The sequence below is a fragment of the Thermobia domestica genome, chromosome 6, assembly GCF_964235325.1.
Source record: "Thermobia domestica chromosome 6, izTheDome1.hap1.1, whole genome shotgun sequence".
NCBI classification, from domain to species: domain Eukaryota; kingdom Metazoa; phylum Arthropoda; class Insecta; order Zygentoma; family Lepismatidae; genus Thermobia; species Thermobia domestica.
This window is the reverse complement of record NC_137459.1, coordinates 263,654,006-263,663,532: the sequence shown is the minus strand read 5'-3', so window position 1 is coordinate 263,663,532 and position 9,527 is coordinate 263,654,006. Positions and strand designations below refer to the sequence as shown.

Below are 9,527 nucleotides of genomic sequence, written 5' to 3'. Positions count from 1 at the left end.
ATTTTTAGATTTGGCAATTTCCAAAATTTAAGGGGGGTGGTCCTATGTACCCCTAAAAGGGAATGAGGTGGACCACCCAAATTTATCATAGTACATATTAGGGTCCTGTACTATAATACCCAATGTTGAAATTGGGCAATTTCCAAAATTTAAGGGGTGGGCCAAGGTACCCCTCCCAAAAATTTCAAGGGGTGCATTAATATACCCATGTCTTATAAAAGGTAATGGACCCCTGTATACGCCCATATAACCATATAGGGTAATAACACCTCATCAAAGGGGATAAATTAGGTCAAAAACCTCCGAAATTTGAATTTTTGGCAATTTTTTACCCATGAAAGGGAACGACATAGACACCCAATACTAATAGAGGTACATACTATGGTCCAGGGCTACCATACCAAATTTTTAGATTTGGCAATTTCCAAAATTTAAGGGGGGTGGTCCTATGTACCCCTGCCAAAATTTAGGGGGTGGGCCAAGGTACCCCTGCCAAAATTTAGAGGGGGTGGTCCTATGTACCACTAGGTCATTGACCCCGGCCAGGGACCATGGATCCTGAGGCAGGGACCCAGGGGCCAAAAAGTTTCCTATAGTCAGGCCCTTACTATTAACAGCACGCACTCAGCCAACAAAATAAAAAATCTTAGGAAAATAGTTATTTAGAATCAATTATTCAAATTCAATTGTGGAATGATCACCTCGGATCAGAACAATATACACTGGGAGAATGAAAAAATATAAAACTTTACTTCTAATATTAAACGAAATAAACCTGTGTTTTCCTACAAGTCAACAAGAAACCCAAGCTCGAAGCTTCAACGGTGGTTGGAAGAGAAGAGTAGAGATAGGCGAAGAATGCTATACTGACTTAAAAAGTGGTAGAATATATCAAAATGATATCGAAAAGATCTGCAGAAACTGATACCCAGAAGGCAAACATAATTATAGTCGATATTGAAGGTACCACAACAGCAATCACATTTGTTAAGGATGTGTTATTTCCGTATGTCCGATCTAATCTTGGAGACTACGTAGAAAAGCAGTGGGAAAAAGCTGAGTTCAAGGAAGTTTTTAATCTTTTAAAGGAGCAAGCGAATCAAGACGCTGAGGATGAATTAGAAGAATTGTACTAATACCCGATCATTCCGAGGAGGGCGCAAAAGAAGCTCTTATAAAAAATGTAAATTGGCAGATGGATGCCTAAAGAAAACCCACAGCTTTAAAGCGTCTTCAGGGAGACATTTGGCGTGATGGTTAAAAGAAAGGATAGATGAAAGGACATGTTTACCCAGATGTTGTTCCTGCATTAAACAAATGGATGGACATAGGCAAATCCATTTATGTGTATTCTTTCAGCAATGTTGACGCACAGAAGTTATTGTTTGGTCATTCAGAAGAAGGACATTTGCTCCAATATTTTTCAGGTCACTTCGATACAACAGTTGGGTTGAAATGGCAATCCCAAAGCTATATAAACATCGCCGAGAAGATAAAACAAAAGACTGAAGAGTATAATTTTCTTACATACGTTCCTAAAGAGGCCAGAGCAGCGTCCGCGGCAGGTATGAAATCTATTCTCGTCGTTCGCGAAGGCAACGCTCCTCTGTCAGAAGACGACACTGCTAAGTTCGAAGTAATTCACTCCTGCGCAGAGATAGTCTTTTAAATCTCCAGAAAAAAGAAAGAGGTAGAGGTAAGTCCTACAGAGCAGGAAGAATTCACGGTTAATGAAATAAACGAAAAGGCCGATTCCGTGAAGAATGTTTCAGAGCCTGAGGCTGCGCAAATAAAAAAACAGAGAGAGTGACGTGGAAATAACCGAAGAAACGTCCGATGCGAACATTCACAAGATTCCCGTAGAGTCTTCGGCAGATGAAGTTAAAAATTAGACTAAAACCGCTGTGAATAATAAGACTGAAGAAAGAGCTGAATCCACTGTACCCGAAAAGACTGAAAATGACAACGAATAAAATTCAGATCAAATTCCAGAAAACAATTGTTGAAAATTCGAAAGAAGTCAGTGAAGAGAAGAAAACAGTAGATGCTGATAGTGTTAAAGAGTCCAATGCTGAAACGCCAGCCAATAATCTTGAAAAGGAAGCCGTAAATGATAAAACAGAGGCTGAAGAAAAGGTAGAATCCAGCAAAGAAGTGTCACAAGCTCAGAAATCCCAAAATCCACATCTTCGGGGATTTTAATATTATTAAAGTAGTTCAATAATCACAATCATTCCTTATCTATCAGTTTATTAGAATATCTTGGTCAAGGAGACAGAGTAGGCTGGATTAGTTCTCACAACAAAATTAAAATATCTAGAATAATGCGAGACATGAGAGTCTGTATGAGATCTGAACCAATCAGCTCACGTGATTACATGAACATTTAAAATAAGTTACATAAATCTGTTAGGAATATAAGTTAAAGCTTTCTGTCATTCTCAATGAGCTTTACCTTCATAATTAATGACAAACTATAATTAAACAATAAGTTATCTTGTAACAACATATGTAACTACGAATAAACATAAGTATGATCCTGGTACAAAGGAATAACGTGCATGAGAAATATTAAATTGGACCAATGCTACTACAGGTAATCATTTTATGCAAGTGGAAACAATAAAGAAATGATCCAACTTACATGATTGAGTCCATACAGACATCAAATAGTATTAGTGAAAGACGAATAATTAATTCACGACTTAACGGATGGTAAGCGCGACTAGCAAAGTCTCACCGACAAAAGACAACTCATCTTCTGGTATAAGTCACCAGAGATTATATACACCATTTGTTTTTTTTTTTGCTTTTGTTACATTATTTCTTTCTGTTCTTTATTTCTGGACTATCGTGACAAAATAAATGTTTCGTGTGACATTGATACGGAAGTCCTTGTTACTATGATCACAAATATTTTGATAACGGTGTACACTTTTGTTACGCAAATAGTTTCTCTTTTCCCTTTCACTTCGAATGTTTCTTTCTAAAAGTGGCTTTTCCTTGTTGTATCCGTGAATGCACTTTCAGGACTCTTTTTAAAATAAATTGTTTAGTAAAAGCACTAAACATTTTTGGTCTCCTCCGTTTTCACATAATAGCAGAAATACCGAAATGGGCGAGTCAAATAAATACAATTCGTGCGACGTACATGGAAATTCCCACAAAATAGATAAATTTAGTTTCCACAAAAATTGAAGAATACTTTAAACCTGACATCGAATCTGTGCATGCCGATGGAGAAAGAAGCTAGAGTTCAATCGAATTTTAATAAAACTGAAAGCTATTTATCATTAAAGCGTTATAAATTACACCTCTATGAAAACAAACGCTTTCGTTTAAAATATAGACACTAAGACCTTCAGCAATTTCCTCATAAGCTGACTCACCTTCCGTTAACCAGCCAAATTCTGTTTTCGACGGGCAATACTTTGATTTTGGTTGTGAATCCTTCTGGTCCAAATATGTATCCAGAGATACATGTATTCGGAAATTATCTGTCGATATTTCCAGAAATAAAGGATCAGAGACGAGCATAACCTGAGGAAGCTAATTAACAAAATTCCTCTCTTATTCTTAGTCTCTCTTTCATTGATATTAAAGTTTAGTGTAGCTAAAATGACATGTAAACTGAGACATGCATGGAACAGTATAGAAAGGACGGTTATTCCCTCTGGCATTGTAATACATAATAACGTAAGAAACAATTTCCAAGTAGAAAACGATAAGACGAACAGATGAGTTCTTATGTGTGGGATGAAGATCCACAGTTCGTCTCTTATCAGTTAAAATTGTTTTTTGCGTGCAGCGAAAGACGTCTTAAGAAGAAATACAACAAGCTTCACTGAATGTTTAATCTTATTTTTGTAACAAATGTAACAACGAATCGCAAGATACAAAAAAGGTGGATCATCATGTAATGGGTCATAATAAATGATTTCCTTATTCGGATTATTAGAACATTTTCTTTACAATATTCGCACGAATTAAACACATGCAGCAAATGTATATGTAAAGAAAGAGCTCTGTCGTATCATCATGCGATGATGCGAGCATGTAGAGAAGCTGGCCGTGTATAAAATGTTAACGTGAATTCATGGGACTAAAGGCACTCAGGAAATACACATATACACAAACTGGTGAATGCTGCGCATAGGATGATGATTGGAAAAAGAATACTCCGATATCAGTGTCATCAGAAAGTATTGGAACCTCATTCTATAGGAATATTAAATAGTCTGTTGTAATAAAGTTTATGCCGTAATTGTTCCAGTCAGTCTCCACCTAAAATTCACATCGAAAACGGGAATATAATTTATTCTAGTAGCTTGAAAAGCTTTTTTTGAAAAGGATAATAGGCCAATCACTTCATATCGAGAAATGTTTCGTGTGATAAATGTACTGATCAGTTTACACAGAAATATGGATTGAGACTTCGGACAATGTTCCCCGAAATGATCTACAAGAAAGGTTCAAAACAGAAACATTTGTGAAAGCTTGGAAACCGACAATGAATTTCACCTTAAGAATTAATCCCCGAAAAGAAATCGAAATAGAACCACGTTTGAAGTCAGTAGATATATAAGTTAACTGCAATCTTTTAAAAACTGACTTGAAAATCAAGATTCAGTGCTATCACTGTGGCGTCGTAAACCGCTTTGAAATGCCGAAAGATATAAAGCCAATTGTTGACCTTTTCTCACTGCATATAGCGGAAATGTCTGCTCTGAGAACAAACAGCACGCACTCAGCCAACAAAATAAAAAATCTTAGGAAAATAGTTATTTAGAATCAATTATTCAAATTCAATTGTGGAATGATCACCTCGGATCAGAACAATATACACTGGGAGAATGAAAAAATATAAAACTTTACTTCTAATATTAAACGAAATAAACCTGTGTTTTCCTACAAGTCAACAAGAAACCCAAGCTCGAAGCTTCAGCGGTGGTTGGAAGAGAAGAGTAGAGATAGGCGAAGAATGCTATACTGACTTAAAAAGTGGTAGAATATATCAAAATGATATCGAAAAGATCTGCAGAAACTGATACCCAGAAGGCAAACATAATTATAGTCGATATTGAAGGTACCACAACAGCAATCACATTTGTTAAGGATGTGTTATTTCCGTATGTTCGATCTAATCTTGGAGACTACGTAGAAAAGCAGTGGGAAAAAGCTGAGTTCAAGGAAGTTTTTAATCTTTTAAAGGAGCAAGCGAATCAAGACGCTGAGGATGAATTAGAAGAATTGTACTAATACCCGATCATTCCGAGGAGGGCGCAAAAGAAGCTCTTATAAAAAATGTAAATTGGCAGATGGATGCCGAAAGAAAACCCACAGCTTTAAAGCGTCTTCAGGGAGACATTTGGCGTGATGGTTAAAAGAAAGGATAGATGAAAGGACATGTTTACCCAGATGTTGTTCCTGCATTAAACAAATGGATGGACATAGGCAAATCCATTTATGTGTATTCTTTCAGCAATGTTGACGCACAGAAGTTATTGTTTGGTCATTCAGAAGAAGGACATTTGCTCCAATATTTTTCAGGTCACTTCGATACAACAGTTGGGTTGAAATGGCAATCCCAAAGCTATATAAACATCGCCGAGAAGATAAAACAAAAGACTGAAGAGTATAATTTTCTTACATACGTTCCTAAAGAGGCCAGAGCAGCGTCCGCGGCAGGTATGAAATCTATTCTCGTCGTTCGCGAATGCAACGCTCCTCTGTCAGAAGACGACACTGCTAAGTTCGAAGTAATTCACTCCTTCGCAGAGATAGTCTTTTAAATCTCCAGAAAAAAGAAAGAGGTAGAGGTAAGTCCTACAGAGCAGGAAGAATTCACGGTTAATGAAATAAACGAAAAGACCGATTCCGTGAAGAATGTTTCAGAGCCTGAGGCTGCGCAAATAAAAAAACAGAGAGAGTGACGTGGAAATAACCGAAGAAACGTCCGATGCGAACATTCACAAGATTCCCGTAGAGTCTTCGGCAGATGAAGTTAAAAATTAGACTAAAACCGCTGTGAATAATAAGACTGAAGAAAGAGCTGAATCCACTGTACCCGAAAAGACTGAAAAGTCTGAAAATGACAACGAATAAAATTCAGATCAAATTCCAGAAAACAATTGTTGAAAATTCGAAAGAAGTCAGTGAAGAGAAGAAAACAGTAGATGCTGATAGTGTTAAAGAGTCCAATGCTGAAACGCCAGCCAATAATCTTGAAAAGGAAGCCGTAAATGATAAAACAGAGGCTGAAGAAAAGGTAGAATCCAGCAAAGAAGTGTCACAAGCTCAGAAATCCCAAAATCCACATCTTCGGGGATTTTAATATTATTAAAGTAGTTCAATAATCACAATCATTCCTTATCTATCAGTTTATTAGAATATCTTGGTCAAGGAGACAGAGTAGGCTGGATTAGTTCTCACAACAAAATTAAAATATCTAGAATAATGCGAGACATGAGAGTCTGTATGAGATCTGAACCAATCAGCTCACGTGATTACATGAACATTTAAAATAAGTTACATAAATCTGTTAGGAATATAAGTTAAAGCTTTCTGTCATTCTCAATGAGCTTTACCTTCATAATTAATGACAAACTATAATTAAACAATAAGTTATCTTGTAACAACATATGTAACTACGAATAAACATAAGTATGATCCTGGTACAAAGGAATAACGTGCATGAGAAATATTAAATTGGACCAATGCTACTACAGGTAATCATTTTATGCAAGTGGAAACAATAAAGAAATGATCCAACTTACATGATTGAGTCCATACAGACATCAAATAGTATTAGTGAAAGACGAATAATTAATTCACGACTTAACGGATGGTAAGCGCGACTAGCAAAGTCTCACCGACAAAAGACAACTCATCTTCTGGTATAAGTCACCAGAGATTATATACACCATTTTTTTTTTTTTTGCTTTTGTTACATTATTTCTTTCTGTTCTTTATTTCTGGACTATCGTGACAAAATAAATGTTTCGTGTGACATTGATACGGAAGTCCTTGTTACTATGATCACAAATGTTTTGATAACGGTGTACACTTTTGTTACGCAAATAGTTTCTCTTTTCCCTTTCACTTCGAATGTTTCTTTCTAAAAGTGGCTTTTCCTTGTTGTATCCGTGAATGCACTTTCAGGACTCTTTTTAAAATAAATTGTTTAGTAAAAGCACTAAACATTTTTGGTCTCCTCCGTTTTCACATAATAGCAGAAATACCGAAATGGGCGAGTCAAATAAATACAATTCGTGCGACGTACATGGAAATTCCCACAAAATAGATAAATTTAGTTTCCCCAAAAATTGAAGAATACTTTAAACCTGACATCGAATCTGTGCATGCCGATGGAGAAAGAAGCTAGAGTTCAATCGAATTTTAATAAAACTGAAAGCTATTTATCATTAAAGCGTTATAAATTACACCTCTATGAAAACAAACGCTTTCGTTTAAAATATAGACACTAAGACCTTCAGCAATTTCCTCATAAGCTGACTCACCTTCCGTTAACCAGCCAAATTCTGTTTTCGACGGGCAATACTTTGATTTTGGTTGTGAATCCTTCTGGTCCAAATATGTATCCAGAGATACATGTATTCGGAAATTATCTGTCGATATTTCCAGAAATAAAGGATCAGAGACGAGCATAACCTGAGGAAGCTAATTAACAAAATTCCTCTCTTATTCTTAGTCTCTCTTTCATTGATATTAAAGTTTAGTGTAGCTAAAATGACATGTAAACTGAGACATGCATGGAACAGTATAGAAAGGACGGTTATTCCCTCTGGCATTGTAATACATAATAACGTAAGAAACAATTTCCAAGTAGAAAACGATAAGACGAACAGATGAGTTCTTATGTGTGGGATGAAGATCCACAGTTCGTCTCTTATCAGTTAAAATTGTTTTTTGCGTGCAGCGAAAGACGTCTTAAGAAGAAATACAACAAGCTTCACTGAATGTTTAATCTTATTTTTGTAACAAATGTAACAACGAATCGCAAGATACAAAAAAGGTGGATCATCATGTAATGGGTCATAATAAATGATTTCCTTATTCGGATTATTAGAACATTTTCTTTACAATATTCGCACGAATTAAACACATGCAGCAAATGTATATGTAAAGAAAGAGCTCTGTCGTATCATCATGCGATGATGCGAGCATGTAGAGAAGCTGGCCGTGTATAAAATGTTAACGTGAATTCATGGGACTAAAGGCACTCAGGAAATACACATATACACAAACTGGTGAATGCTGCGCATAGGATGATGATTGGAAAAAGAATACTCCGATATCAGTGTCATCAGAAAGTATTGGAACCTCATTCTATAGGAATATTAAATAGTCTGTTGTAATAAAGTTTATGCCGTAATTGTTCCAGTCAGTCTCCACCTAAAATTCACATCGAAAACGGGAATATAATTTATTCTAGTAGCTTGAAAAGCTTTTTTTGAAAAGGATAATAGGCCAATCACTTCATATCGAGAAATGTTTCGTGTGATAAATGTACTGATCAGTTTACACAGAAATATGGATTGAGACTTCGGACAATGTTCCCCGAAATGATCTACAAGAAAGGTTCAAAACAGAAACATTTGTGAAAGCTTGGAAACCGACAATGAATTTCACCTTAAGAATTAATCCCCGAAAAGAAATCGAAATAGAACCACGTTTGAAGTCAGTAGATATATAAGTTAACTGCAATCTTTTAAAAACTGACTTGAAAATCAAGCTTCAGTGCTATCACTGTGGCGTTGTAAACCGCTTTGAAATGCCGAAAGATATAAAGCCAATTGTTGACCTTTTCTCACTGCATATAGCGGAAATGTCTGCTCTGAGAACAAACAGCACGCACTCAGCCAACAAAATAAAAAATCTTAGGAAAATAGTTATTTAGAATCAATTATTCAAATTCAATTGTGGAATGATCACCTCGGATCAGAACAATATACACTGGGAGAATGAAAAAATATAAAACTTTACTTCTAATATTAAACGAAATAAACCTGTGTTTTCCTACAAGTCAACAAGAAACCCAAGCTCGAAGCTTCAGCGGTGGTTGGAAGAGAAGAGTAGAGATAGGCGAAGAATGCTATACTGACTTAAAAAGTGGTAGAATATATCAAAATGATATCGAAAAGATCTGCAGAAACTGATACCCAGAAGGCAAACATAATTATAGTCGATATTGAAGGTACCACAACAGCAATCACATTTGTTAAGGATGTGTTATTTCCGTATGTTCGATCTAATCTTGGAGACTACGTAGAAAAGCAGTGGGAAAAAGCTGAGTTCAAGGAAGTTTTTAATCTTTTAAAGGAGCAAGCGAATCAAGACGCTGAGGATGAATTAGAAGAATTGTACTAATACCCGATCATTCCGAGGAGGGCGCAAAAGAAGCTCTTATAAAAAATGTAAATTGGCAGATGGATGCCGAAAGAAAACCCACAGCTTTAAAGCGTCTTCAGGGAGACATTTGGCGTGATGGTTAAAAGAAAGGATAG

At 36.1% G+C, this 9,527-nt stretch overlaps 2 pseudogenes; both read left to right on the top strand.

Annotated features, from left to right (window-relative positions):
- The first annotated feature begins 1,273 nt into the window (after window positions 1-1,273).
- LOC145687527 (enolase-phosphatase E1 pseudogene) lies at window positions 1,274-1,669 on the top strand (annotated as a pseudogene).
- A 3,727-nt stretch (window positions 1,670-5,396) lies between these two features.
- On the top strand, window positions 5,397-5,792 carry LOC145687526 (enolase-phosphatase E1 pseudogene; annotated as a pseudogene).
- Window positions 5,793-9,527: the final 3,735 nt, after the last annotated feature.